Genomic DNA, 14,474 nt, shown 5'->3' on the forward strand with positions numbered 1-14,474 from the left:
TCAGGAGAGAGGGGATAAAGCCAGCTGGGCAGTTTCCCTCGGGGGCAGCAGAGAGTTTGATCTTTTGTCTCTCTCTCTGACCCTATTTGCAAATATATACCTTTTGTGTTGCTAATAGAGTGTGTCTGTGGCTGAAGGTTTTTTTCGCCTCCCGAGAAACGAACCGCGATTTTTACATCATGTCTATGAAATCTGTGAAATGTATGAGCTGCGGAGATCTCCCTAAACATCGGGATGCAAAATTGGTAGCCTCTCACCTAATTAACACCATAATCATGTATCATCAAGGCATGGGAAGAAAGATAGGCAGCTGATTAGCCCAGAGACAGGTGGGCGGGCCAACAACAAACTGGCCCTGGGAAGGCCCCCTGTTACACCATGGTCTTCTGGTTGAACTAATAATTATATTTTTATCAGTTTACCAGGCATAATAAATCAGGACTGGATTGTAAGATAGTCGTGTTAGAATGCACACTACTATAGAGTTTGAGATTTGATTTAGGTTAAATATTGTTTAAATTGTTTTAATTTAGGTTAAATTTAGGTTAAATGTTGTGATACCATTCAGCCCTTTCTCTTACTAAAGAATCAGTTCACATTCATCATGTAGAACTTGTAAAAAAGTTTCATAGGATCTACTATTGATAATGAAACTAGTTTATTTTTGCTTGGGTTTCTTGCAAAAATACTGAGCAGCATTTCCAAATGAGACAAGGTATACAAAGCATTCTATGATAATCTGTTTCTTTCTTTCTGAAGTCATCTACTCAGTGATTAGCAGCTTTACCATTAACATGTTTATATGAATCAATAAGCTAATTAGTTTCATACTGTGTATAGACAATTGCTCCTAGGGATAATGATGCAAACTGCAATCAAAATTGGTTCTACGTGCACTCATAGTAAACCAAGTTCATGTTTATGACAACTGAACATGTAAATATCTATATTTCTAAAACAGTGTGATTAGCCTAATACTGTTTCCAACTTATTTATGATATTTTACATAGTTTTTATGCCACCTGGTGGTCAAATAGCTAACAGATTGATAAAGAGTGAAATTCATCAATGTTAACAGCAGCAGACAGCATCCAGTGTAGCAGAAACACTGCTGTTCTGCTGTGTAAGGGATGAGTAGCCATGGAAAATGTACACAATAGGCCTGAACCAATTTTATTAGTGTGGGCTGGAATATGTTAAGTGCCACCTCTGGTCAGCCAGTGAAAAGGCAGTTGAGGAGGTTGGCAGAAAATTGGAATTGTGACTGCTGGTAAATTATCACGAAGGTTATTGTTTCCTGTTGAAGTTTAGGAAAATTGCCCTTCAGCCTCCCTTCTGTGTGTCCCTTGTCTGTCCTCTTGTGTCATGTCAGAGGACAGAACCCCAGTCCTTCTGACTAATGAAGTTACATGATATGCACCACATAAAGAGAGATTCCCCAAACAGACATTAAGCTCAGTTCAAGTATCATGCCATTCTTACTCATTTAGGTTAGAAAATCCAGGCTAATTCAATCACACTTGATTCCATGCAGCCTCTTAAAGAGAGACTGAAAATAGGGCAATAGATTGGGTTCCAGGTTGCACCATAGCTTTGAATTAAAAACTGTGTAGTCTTCTCTATTTATAAAGCGCCTCACACATTTGGGACACTATTAAAAAAACAACAATCAAAATAAACTATACTTTTGAGCAGAAACAATCTTTTAGAGTTACTTCATTCTGTGTATGCTGGAGGGACATCCTTCCATAGTTGTGCAGTATTTGGTGAATGGTCCATAGACTTAGCTAATTTCTTCCTACCTTGTCATATAACTACATCATTTTACAAATAAGGATACACAATTGAAGTAAGTGAATTGTCTAAGATGATACAGGAACCATGGAAAAGCCAGGACTAAAATCTATGTTTTACCTCAAAGTCAAATAGGAGTCCTGTCTTTCCAGAGACAGCCTTCCTAGAAAGTTTGTTCCCTAGTACATGCACACATTGTGCTTTCAGGATATGAATAACAAACACATTCATGACAAAGTCTTCTAGTCTCATGAAAATGACAGACAAAATGCTGTAATGTTTCCTTCTTCAAAGGAAATTTCTGAATATAGAAATATTGTATATATTATAGTATAACTGAATATAGTATAAATAAGCCAAGAAAATTAACACATTTTAAAAGTAAAACATATTTTTTCATTACCTGAGTCATTTAATTCTGCAAAGAATTCAAGCCTTATAGGTTACAAACACCTCTGATGTTTTTACAGCTGCATATCTTCCACAATGTACCGCTTCGTAGACTGCTGTAGTGGAACTTCCCATATTCTTGTCTAATACAAAAACTGGGAATGGATTGCTATTTCAAATACCTATAAAATTAAAGGGACATGTATTTTTATATAGTAAGGAAAGCTAGCTAGTAGGTGACAGCTGCTATGTTATGGAATAAAGATACAGTCAGGGATATCCCCTATCCCCACCCAAATTGTTCTGCTCTTTCTATGTATATTGAGTATCAAGAAAGGAATAGGATACTCACTTCTTTTCCACATCTGGGATTAAAACAGGGCCAGGTACCACCTGAAGAGGAACTGTCACTAAAAAGCCTTCATCTACCATTGCACATACCAGTTAAAGAGAATGCTGAAACATATGGAGAGACTCAGTTGAGAATTTGAGGAACTGGTTAAACTAAGATGACGAACATACTCCAAAGAGGTTCTATTATTTCCCTGCTACAAGACAAGATGCATATAGTATTGAGATGCTGAGAGCTGAATGCAACATTTCAACTATAGCCTTGCCAAGACTAGAAACTGATACAAATACACAAAAGCAATCACAGTGGCTGCATACGCTTATTCAGACTTATCTGATAAGTAATCTCAAATTAGGTTTTTTTTCTGACATACACATATGAGCTTTCCATGTTGGGTGTAGTCTGGGACAGATAACCTATGACTTTTATACTTAACCCAGGCCCAGTGTGCACTGCTATAATTCTGAGAGGGAACCTGAAAAAAGAAAAAAGAATGTGATATATTTTCAGCATGAAATAGCAGAAAGTAGCTAAATAGCCAAAATGGTAAAAGAGTTTGAAGGGAAAGTTAGAGTTAAATGTGGGGTAGGTGGGTGGGAGAGGAAAAGTTTGGGACAGACCTTATATATAAAAAGGGTTTGCAAGTGGGAGGGAATTGGATTGACTTTAGACCAATTACCTCAAACATGTAGCCATAGTTTGTCCCTGTCTCCCCATATCCACAGTTATCTTGTCCAAGATAACGAGATCTCAAGTCAAGTCCAATAATAAGTGCTACTAGCACAATTGGTTATTAGCTTGCTATAACTTCACAAAGTGGCAATATCATATTCCCTTATTCTATATAGGCTCCACTTCCTCCCCGCACATGAAATGAACTTGTCACTATCCCACTCTAAATTGTGTGGACTGACTGGAGAAATATATGTTCTGACACATAGAGATTCCATTTGGGTGCTATTGCGCCGTTCTGCCAGTTATAGAACAATGACCATTTTTTTAGCATGTCATCCTAAAGTTTGCACTAAAAATTAAAGATAATTTTAAAACTACAATTCAAATGCACCATTGATTTTGTGTGGGAAGACAAGGAATTAGCTATAGAGATAGATCACTAGCAAAGAAATGTTATTTGTCTTTCTAAATGCTTCCAGAAAGATTAATCGTCTTCAACATTGGTAGCTTTGCTACAACCAATTCATCTGTCACTGAAACTTTAAATCTATAAAGCATGAAGGTGGATATGTTGAGACATTTGGTACATCCAATACTGCAAAACAGTCTAACTAAAGTAAGACATTCCTGCAAATCTCAAGCAATTAAAACCAATCACTTACCGTCAATCTTTTGCTCTTTACTACGATCTCCATACAACTTCTGTGATTCAACACTGTCAGACTCTTAGGATCTGGAAACTTCAAACTGAAACTTGTTCAAGACTTTGGACCCAAACTATCCTTTATTATCCCAAATCTCATTTAGCACTCGAGATGAATACTATAATGCTATAGAATAATCCTGTAAATAAGCAACTAATGCCACTTCTTCTGTCAGGAATCAGAACTTGTGGTGGAGGTGATATCCTTTGTCAGACCAAAGAGATATTTGCAAAAAAGAAAATCTTTACCTGCAAACTTTCAGGCATACCCACCCTTCCTCAGGCATAAGAGAATGTAAAGATGGTAAAATTTCTCCTAGGTAGAAATGAAAAATCATATTTCACTGGAGAGCTGAAGGTGTTGTAAGATCTCCTGGTTGGAATAGGAGATTTTGTTCATTTTGTTCAAATTAGGCTCAGAGAAAAGTTAGAACAGTCTATTTATCTCATGGTTGCCTGGTGTCAAGTTGGATGTTGAATTATGTTTCCTTTGGTTATGATATTTCATTTTTCACAGGAGGATGGTGTGATGGATGCTGTCCTGGACAGGAAATTCTCTTGTGTTAAGTCACTTAGAGCTCTGTGAACATGCAGATTGATCTGAAACAATAGGCAGGAGCCAGAAACTTCTCCTGTCAGTTTCTTCTTCAAACAAGACACTATCAAAGACAGAAATGTAAAAGGATGGATACAATCGCCCATTGGTGAATATAATTTTAGCCATCAACTAAATCAGAACCATACATGATGTAATTCTGGATGATCCCAACCTAGCGCATCACTGAGATAAGATCAATGCTAGGTGTAGCCCTACTTTAGTCCGACTAGTCTCTACAGTTTATAAGACATGTAACAAGGCGAGAAGAATTCCCAAATAAACAAAAAAGGAAGAAAAAAGCAGATGGGGAGATCAATCTTTTCTCTTCAAACCGCAGATAAAGAAAATGTCCCACCCAGAAACCAAGAAACAAAAAAGGCTGAATGCATTGAATAATCTGTGAGGTGAAGGAGAAAATTATTGGCTAGTGTAACAGGAAGCCTGGAGCTCCTGTTACTGTAACAAGAAGAAATACAGCCAATAGAGCCCAGGCAGTTGAATACAGACCAGCTATAAGAGGAAAGGCAGCAAAACCACACTTCTGCCTAGGCAGGGAGCTGCTCATTAGAGTAATGGGGCACACCTGCATCCAGGTCAGGAGAACTCTGCCAAGGGTGAGTTGGCTGCTAGGAAATAGGCAGCTTAGGACAACATGTTATGGCTGCTTTTGGCACAGATACCTGCTCTGTAATAAACCAGTAGGACAAAGCCTAACTTAGGCAGTATGGAGGCTGATAGAGCAGCAGTCATAGAAACCAGCCATGAAGCTGTAAGGAAGTGCCACCTGACCAGAAGGGACAAGGCTTAGGTAGCATATAACCTAGGGTCTGAACCAGGTCAGACAGTCTGACCCTGAAAGCCACAGGGAGAAAGCTCTGGTCAGAAAGACTGCAGGAGGACTGCTGGCTTACTTCTGAGCTGCCTGCCCTAAGGGCTGCCAGAAGGACACTGATGGCTTACTGAAAGTTACAACCCAGGGAAAGGGAAGACTCACTGCCCTGGCAGTAAGACACTGTTGAAGTCTGGACTCAGAGCACCTTTAGTTTGTGTTTCAGCCTCAGGCTTATTCTTTTTTTGTAACTGAGACCTGAGGTTTGGGCTGGGACTACCAGGGCTTGTTGAAGCACCTGGTAGTGCCTGAAGGCACATGATCGTTTGAGCCCTGTCAAGGACCAGGGGGTTCAGACAGGCCCAAAACAGACTCATTGTCCAAAGCAGGGTGGAGCTAGGACCAGGGGACCCACATAAAGCCAAAGCAGGTCATTGTCCAAGGCAGGACAGAGATAGGGCAAGAGGGCACAGACAAGATAGGGCCAGGTAAGTGCAGGCAGAGTCAAAGCAGGTTCAGTACCCAGACCAGGGCAGAGACAGAGGGACCAGATCACATAGGGGCAGGGGGCCAAGACAGAGCTGAAACAGATTCATTGCCCAAATCAGGGCTACAGTGAGGCCAAGGAACCCAGAAAGAGCCAAGCAGGTTCATTACCCAAGGCAGGGTGGAAGCAGGGCTAGGAGGCCCAGGACAAAAGTAGTCAAGACAAGAGCTGAAGCCCAGAAGCCAGGTCCAGCACAGTGGGCCCAGCCTAGAAGGCCCAGATAGAGAAAAGGGGCGGAGGCCAAGAAGGCCAAGGCCCCAACAAGGGAGTGACTATACAGTAACAATTTTGAGGCATGAGAACAGCTATAGGGAGGGTTGGAGGCTGCGAAAAGCCCTTAAGGCGACAGGTGCCCTGGGGGGTACAGACATGTCAGGAAGGCCCACTTAGCCCAAGAGGATCAGAACTGAGACCAGCAGGGTTCAGGAGAGACCTGTTGGCCAGAAGAGCTGGGGCTCACTCTAGGACCCTAAGGCAGCCTGCTTTTCAATCAAACAAATACTTCAAGGTATGACAGATGAAAGAGAAAGAGAGAGCACCTACAGCTGGAGCAGGGCAAGGGTTGTGTGGCCACCAAGGGGCATCACGGCTGCCCCTGGAACCCATGCTACAGCTACCTACTCTCCCACTAAACACCCTACCCACTGTCCTAAAGGAAGAAGTGCAAATATTGCAGATTTGGTGTTAGAATTCCTTCAACCTTAACATAGACAAAACTAAGGAAACAAAGACATATAATATCTCCTCTGACACAGAAAGAAAAAACACAAGAAAGCTCTATCTGATCTTTGGCCCAGAAATGTATATTTTGGCCCTCATAAATGCTCCATTCACCTAGGCCAACCATGTTTTCATCCATCTGAAAATCTAGGTCCATACCCACAAAGGGAACAAACTGACACTAAAAAACTTTCACATACAAAAATATACCCCTGTAAGTTTTTGGCATACCCTAGACAGGTACTTTATTCCATAAAGGTTAAATTACCCAACTTTAGGACCAAGAAGCTGATGAACTAGCAAAGCTAGTATAATCAGAGAATCACAGAATCACAGACAATTAGCATTGGAAGGAACCTCAGGAGGTCATCTTGTCCACCCCCCTGCTCAGAATAAGACCATCCCCAACTAGATCACCCCAGCCAAAGTTTTATCTAGCCAGGCCTTAAAAACCTCCGAGGATGAAAATTCAAAAACGTGTCTGGGCAGCCTTTTCCAGCGCTTTACTATCCTCCTAGTGTGAAAAGTTTTCCTCATCTAACCTAAACTTTCCTTGATGCAACTTGAGACAATTTCTCCTTGTTCTTTCATCTGCCACTACTGACAACAGTTTAGCTCCATCCTCCTTGTAACCACCCAAAGGTAGTTGAAGGCTGCTATTAAATTCTGCCTCAGTCTTCTCCAGTTTAAATAAGCCTAGCTCCCTTAGCTTCCCTTCATAAGTCATGTGCCCCAGCCATCTTATCATTTTCACTACCCTCCCCTGGACTCCCTCCAATTTATCCCCATACTTTCTGTAGTACGGGGCCCAAAATTGAACACAGTACTCCAGATGTGGCCTCACTAGTGCTGAATAGAGGGGAATGATCATTTTCCTTGATCTGCTGTCAGCGCTCCTACTCATGTGGCTCAGTATGCCTTCAGCTTTCTTTGCAACAAGGGCACACCATTGGATCAGATTCAGCTTATTGTCCACTGTAACTCCAAGTTCATTTTCTGTAGAGCTGCTGCTTAGCCACTTAGTCCCTAGCCTGTACTGGTGCATGGGCTTTTTTTGTCCTAAGTGCAGAACTTTGCACTTGTCCTTATTAAACTTCAAAAGATTTATTTTTGTCCAATCCTCAAATTTGTCTAGGTCTGAATCCTAGTCTCTACATCTTGGTGTCATCCACAAACTTACTGACAGTGCACTCCATTCTGTCTTGTAGATGGTTGATGAATGATAATCAACCAATGACCACTGGTGTTGGCACCACACAAACTACTTTCTTTGTATTGCAAAAGAATACCATTGTCTATGGAAGATGGGGTATGTAGACTAATTGACTAGACTGTCAACAACTGGGAAAAAGACTCATAATCTATCCACTCAAAAACTTTTGATGGGATGGTACAGATAGCAAAAGAAAGAAACAGAACCTTATTATTCTCCTGTGTAGTGGATGCAAAATCACAACAAAAGCAGCTAATGAGTCTGAAATTCATAATTCACATTTCAGACTCAAGCACCCATTACTATAAGGCCCTTCACACTCCTCTCCTGAAAAGATCAATGAAAAATTTCTGGGGCAGAAAACTCTAAATTGAACCAGACAGTATTAAACACCTTCCTTAATGAGAAACATGAGGCAGTGCTTGTGCCAAATAGACATAAAATCGTAGGAATGGAAGAAATCTCAGGTGTCATCCAGTCCAACCCTCTGCACAAAGCCAAGATGAATAATTCTTATATTATATCAGCCAAACGCAATCCAGTCTCTTCTTGAAAACTTCCAGTGAAGGGGATGCTACAACTGCCCTTTACAGCTTGTTACACTGTGAATAGAAGTTTTGACAAGAAAGAAGCTTATCTGCTTGTTCTTCTGTTATTTAATCTAAATCTTCTTTTCCACCACTTAAACCTGTTTCTCTTTGTGGTGCTTTGCAGGGTGAGCAGTAGAATCAAAAGCACAAATAAAGAGCAAGAGATAACTGGCTGGGTGGTAGCACTACAGCACTGCGCAGAAGGATCATGGGGTTTGATGAATTACAAATTCAACAAGAGTCAACAATGTGATTTCATAGATTTCACAGATTTTGTAGACATTAGGGCTGAAAGCAACCTCCGAGGATCATTGAGTCCAGCCCCTCGTCCGAAGGCCAGGAAGTCAGCTGAGGTCATAGGATCCCAGCAAGATAAGCATCCAATTTACTCTGGAAGGTGTTGAATGTAAGTTCTTGAACCAACTCTGATGGTAGACTATTTCAGACTTTGGGGGCTTGGACAGTAAAGAGATTCTTCCCTATGTCCAGCCTGAAACGCTCTTGCAGTACTAAGCTTCTCCACATCCTTTTTGAATTGTGGTGCCCAAAACTGGATGCAGTACTCCAGCTGTGGCCTCACCAAGGCTGAGTACAAGGGGAGAATATTGTCCTGGGGTTTGCTTGAGAAGCATCTATGGATGCAAGCCAGCATTTTGGTCACTTTACTAGCCGCAGCATCGCATTGCAGGCTCATGTTCATCTTGTGGTCAATGATGACCCACAAGTCTCTTTCTTCCATAGTGCTAGCCAGTGTAGCACTACCGAGCCAATAAGGATGCTGCAGGTTTTTCCTTTCCAGGTGGAGAACCTTGCATTTTTCAGCATTAAACACCATCAGGTTCTCATCTGCAGATTTGCTAAGCCTGTCCAAGTCAATCATCCTGACCCTCCAGGAGGGTCGCCCTCCTGTCTTCAGGTGTGGATGCTTTGTCCCAAAGTTTGGTGTCATTGGTGAACTTGGTCAGTCCACTTCTGACTCCAATGTCCACATCATTAATGAAGATGTTGAACAATATGGGTCCAAGGACAGAGCCGTGGGGGATCCCACTGGTCACAAGGCACCATGACAATTGACTTCCATCAGTTATCACCCTCTGGATCTCATAGAGCCAATTTCCCAGCCAGCAGATCATGGTGGACCCAAGGCTACAATTGGCCAGTTTCGCTAAGAGGTGATCATGGGATAACAGATCGAAGGCTTTTTTGAAGTTAAGATATATGATACATATTTTGAAGATAAGATATATTTTCAAGAGGAGACTGGATAGGCACCTGGCTGGGGTCTTATGACCCCTCCCACCCCCACTGCTCCTTCCTGCCCATGGCAGGGAGTCAGAGTAGATGATCTGTCTAGGTCCCTTCCGACTCATTGATTCTATGATTGTTTCTATGATTCTATGACATCAATCTCTTCTCCCTTGTCCAGGTGATAGGTCACCTGGTCATAAGAGGAAATGAGATTTGTCAAGCAAGACGTACCCGCAACAAACCTATGCTAGCTACTCCTCAGGGCGTTGGCGTTGGCCAGTCCATTAAGGATGGCTTCTTTAATAAACTTTTCTAAGACCTTCCCTGGGATAGAAGTCAGGCTGATGGGCCTATAATTAGCCGGATCCACTTTCCTCCCTTTCTTGAAGATAGGCACCACATTGGCCTTCTTCCAGTCTTCAGGCACTACACCTGAGTGCCGGGAGTTTTCAAAGGTCCGTGTCAGAGGCTAGGCTATGATGCTCGACAGCTCCTTGAGTACCCTGGGGTGTAGATTGTGAGGGCCACCTGACTGGAAGGTATCCAGCCTCTCAAGGTGTTCCTTCATGAGGTCAGCATTGATGGAGGGCAGGGGATCTCCCTCATCTGGACCTCCCTGTCCCATAGTGGGCATGGGCGTCCCATGGGACTGATAAAAGACTGATGCAAAGTACCCATTTAATAGATTGGCTTTTTCCTGGGCATCAGTTGTATGTTGTCCCGTCTAGTTCAGCAGGGGTCCAATGTTGCCCTTGCTTTTCCTCTGGCTCCCCACATATCTGAAAAAGGATTTTTTATTGTTGTTGATGCTCGAAGCTAGCTGGAGTTCAGTTGCAGCCTTAGCTTTCCTGGTTTGGTCCCTGCAGGACCGGACCAGTGCAGAATATTCTTCCTTGCAGACGGATCCCATCCTCCATCTTTTGTAGGCCTTTCTTTTTAACCTCAGGATGTCTGCTAGATCCCTGGAGAGCCAGGGGGGCTGCTGTGCCCTCTTGTTTCCTTTCCTCCAAGATGGAATAGAATTAATATGTGCATTGAAGTTCACTCCCTTGAGGAGCAACCACTCTTCCTGAACCCCCCTCCCTCTGGGGTCATGGTCCCTTAGGGCCTGACCGAGGAGCCGCCTGAGCTTGTCAAAGTCGGCTTTCCTGAAGTCAAGGACTTCAGTGTTGCTGACTGGCTTGCCTGCTTTACGGCGGATGGTGAAGGCAATCAGCTCATGGTCACTGTCACACAACTTCCCATCGATCACTAGGTTGCTGATTAGGTCATCCCCAGCAGCCAGTACCAGGTTGAGCAGCGCTTTACCTCTCATTGGCCCATAGACTTCTTGAGTCAGGTAGAGGTTATCCACACATGATAGGAAGTTTTGCCACCACTCAGATATTACTGAGTGATCCTTCCACGAGATATCTGGGTAATTGAAGTTACCCATGTCCACGAGATGTCTGGGTAATTGAAGTTACCCGTGACTACCATGGTCCTGGAGCATGCGGTTTAAAGCCCGATGGAGCAGGTCAGCCAGTCTGGCTGAGAAGAGCCTCCTCCCCAGTGGAGAGAGGTGGAGGCCATCTTTTCCTGGCAGCTCACTGCCTCTCTCTCCAAAGAGGGGGCTGTGGTCATGGAAGCCAAAGCCTTCCCAATGACACCAGTGCCACGGTCTTTGGTTCACTACCTGGATCCTCTTCTCCCTTTTCAGCCCATACCCCAAGACTTGGAAGATCAAAGAGAACACCATCTATGCCCCCAGACCCTTTAGCCCTGCTCCCAAATCCCCGTAGTGCCTCATGATCCAGCTGGGAGTGCTCCAAGCCATGTCATTGGTGCCCACATGAATAAGGAGCATGGGATAGCAGTCTGTGGGATGGATGAGCTTAGGTATCCTCTGTGCAATGTCTTAGATGCGGACCTCCAGGAAGCAGCAGACTTCCGGGGCTAAGGGGTCAGGGCAGCAGATTTCCCCCTCAGTCCCCCTCAGGATGGAGTCTTCCACAACAAACACTTTACATTTTGTCTTGGGGAGAGTGGAGGCAGTAGCTGCAATTGAGCCTGTGTTGCCTGCAGGAGCTGGCAACTCAGCAGGGTTTGCTGGGGCTGCAAGAGGTTCATACCTGTTGCTCAACTCTGGTGGGGCAGGGGCCTTGGTGCAGCAGGCCTTAGGGCCCTTGACCACCTTGGTCCATCCCCCTGACTGGACAGAATGGGAGGTCCCAGGGTCCTCCTTTCTCCCAGGGGAGAAGGGCCTGGCAGTAGGAGTCAATCTCCTACTCGCAGTCCCTGATGGCACACAGTCTCTGGACTGTGGCCTGGAGCTCTTCCAGCTGGCGTGCCAGAGACCCCAAAAGGGAGCAGACCCCACAAGGTGGGATAGCCATGCTCCCGGGGCCCTGATCCTGAAAAAGGGGTAGGCAGCCCCCGCAGCCAAGAGGCAGAGGCTCCATCTGCATGGAGCGTGGAACCATGGGCTTCATCTAGGTGGCCATCTCTGAGGTGCCAGGGGGGCCTGCAGACCCTGAGGGGACCTGAGGGGTGCAGTGAGTGCCCATCCATGGCATGCCACTGGTAGACGGGCTGGGCCTGAGTCTGCCTACCCTAGGGGGCTCGCAGGCAGGGCCTCAGGCCCTCCCGCCCACTCTCCTACGTCAACTCTGTGGTAACTCATGCACTGGCAGACAAGCACACCTGTTTGCGAAGCCTGTTTGCATGGGTCACATGGCTCCCTGGGGGGCTGGGCAAAGTGGGGACCTGGGCGGGGTGAGACCTGGCCCAGCTCCCACTCAGCTGCCTCCTCCCACTCTCCAAGAGTTAACCCCCTCCCACCATGGGCCCTGCTTACCTCCAGCTGTTCTGGGGGTCAGCAGGGGGCTCTGTGGCTGTTGGGGGGTCTCTGGGGGGCTTTAGGGGAGCAGGGGCACAGTGGACAATTGCAAAAAAAAGCAAATGTGGTTTTAGGCTGCAATAACATGAGTATTAAATGTAAGGCACTGGAGGTGATAGTAGGACTCTACTTGGAGCTGATTAGACTCAACTACAGTATTTTGTGCAGTTCTGCACGCCACAGCTTGAAAAGGATGTAGAGAAGTTTGAGAGGGTTCAAAGGGGAGTAATGATAAAGGGTATAGAAGATAAGCCATCTGAGGATAGGTTGAGAGAACTAAGTGTGATTTCCTTTGAGAAAGATGAGTAAGGCAGATGTGATAGTAATCTTCAACCATCTGGAGGGATGTCACAAAGAGAATGCCTTCATTGTGTTGTTTAGCACCCCATTCTCTACTTTATCAAGATCTTTTTGAATCCTAGGCTTATCCTCCAGAGTGTTTGTAACCTTTCATAGCTTTGTGTCATCTGCAGACTTGATCAGGAAATTCTTTGTCATTAATAAAACTGTGAAAGAGGACCTAGAATACATCCGTGCAAAACCCCACTTAAGCATCCTGCCATTCTGACACTGATCTAGTTTTCTATTCTTTGCTTACCACTATTCAGCCAAGTGTGTGTCTAACAGTAATTCTATGTAGTCCATATTTCTCCAGTTTACTTATGAGACTATGATGTTAGACCTTATCAAAAGCCTAATTAACGCTCAAGTATGTTATGTCCACTGCATTCTCCTCATTCATCAAACTAGTTATCCTGTCAAAAAAGGAAATTAAGTTGGCTTGGAATAATTTCTTACTTAAATGCATGATGGGTGCCAGGCATCACCCTTTTTCCTCCAATAAAACAAACTGACTGTTTTGTAATTTTTGCCTGTAACTCCCCAGGTATTCAAGCCAGACTGAAGGGTCTGTAATTCCCCAGTTCCTCCCTTTTCCCTGGGTACTGTGTTGGCCCATCTTCAGTTTTCTGAGACCTCACCTGTCATCCATGGCTGCAAATATTGTTGTCAGTGGCTCAAGATATCTCCAGTCAATTCCTTCAGTCCCTAGGAATTAATTATGTCAGGCACTGCCAACTTCAATATATACTATTTTGTCAGTGGATCTCTGATGTACTTTACTTATCTTGATCTGCAGCCCTTCCTTCATTTCCTGTATTAATTTTATTAACTATATACTGCATTTATTTCATTAAAAGACAAGTTTTTTTCCCATTTAGCATAGTGGGGAAAGCCCCTCACCTTGCAATCAAGTGTGAGACAGTGAGGGACAGGTAGCTCCTGCACTCCCAGCTCCAATGTGGAATTGAAGTCAGAGCTACAGCTGCTGCCTGCCTCCCACTACCACTGCATGCCCTGCTATTTCTCCCTCAACCAGACTACCCACCAGACTGCAGCCTTCAGTCTCCCCACCCCATCTCTCCCCCCTCTGCTGCACTCCTCCTTATTTTTACTCCACACCAGTAGGCTCCATCCTCACAGCAGCAGTGTAGCAGTAGTGTCAACTCTGCTATGGGGCAGGCTGGGCCATACTCCATGCCCCAGGCTGCAGCAGGAACAGAGCCTGCCACCATGAAGCAAAGGTAAGGTAAGCTGAGGGACAGGCTGAGGTGAGAGACTTTGAAGGGGGAGAGATAGGAGGAAGGGGGCAGGCAGGAACTAGTTGTGTGAAGCTTCAAGTGGTTAATTTGATTTGGAGGAGATTCATTCTGATTCGGTAGCCAAATCTCCAAATCCAAATCAAATCAGAGGATCAATTTAAAAGTCTGAATCAATTCAAAGCTCATCAAATCTTTGGAAAAGATTCAGAGAGCTTTCATGATCCAGACAGTCCCCAAGTGGCTGCAGCAGGAAGCTGCAGCTGACTCAGAGGTGGTAAGTACTTGGGTCAGAGGAAGGGTGGTTGGAAAGGGGACCATGGGTGGACAGGGCCAGTC

At 44.4% G+C, this 14,474-nt stretch overlaps 2 long non-coding RNA genes across 2 annotated transcripts in view; one reads left to right on the plus strand and one right to left on the minus strand.

The window, feature by feature from the left end:
- Window positions 1–2,904, plus strand: part of LOC109312206 — an 11,940-nt gene extending 9,036 nt beyond the window's left edge. The window contains exon 3 of the long non-coding RNA XR_002101738.1: window positions 2,892–2,904. This is a non-coding gene — a long non-coding RNA (uncharacterized LOC109312206). The remainder of the gene's footprint in view (window positions 1–2,891) is intronic.
- The window catches only part of LOC109312207, a 15,724-nt gene extending 7,649 nt beyond the window's left edge, over window positions 1–8,075 (minus strand). The window contains exons 1-3 of the long non-coding RNA XR_002101739.1: window positions 8,066–8,075; window positions 6,906–6,913; window positions 3,835–3,838 (exon numbers count right to left, since the gene is read on the minus strand). This is a non-coding gene — a long non-coding RNA (uncharacterized LOC109312207). The remainder of the gene's footprint in view (window positions 1–3,834; window positions 3,839–6,905; window positions 6,914–8,065) is intronic.
- Window positions 8,076–14,474: the final 6,399 nt, after the last annotated feature.

This window comes from Crocodylus porosus, unplaced genomic scaffold (assembly GCF_001723895.1).
Source record: "Crocodylus porosus isolate Cpor-Errol unplaced genomic scaffold, CroPor_comp1, whole genome shotgun sequence".
Taxonomy (NCBI): Eukaryota; Metazoa; Chordata; order Crocodylia; family Crocodylidae; genus Crocodylus; species Crocodylus porosus.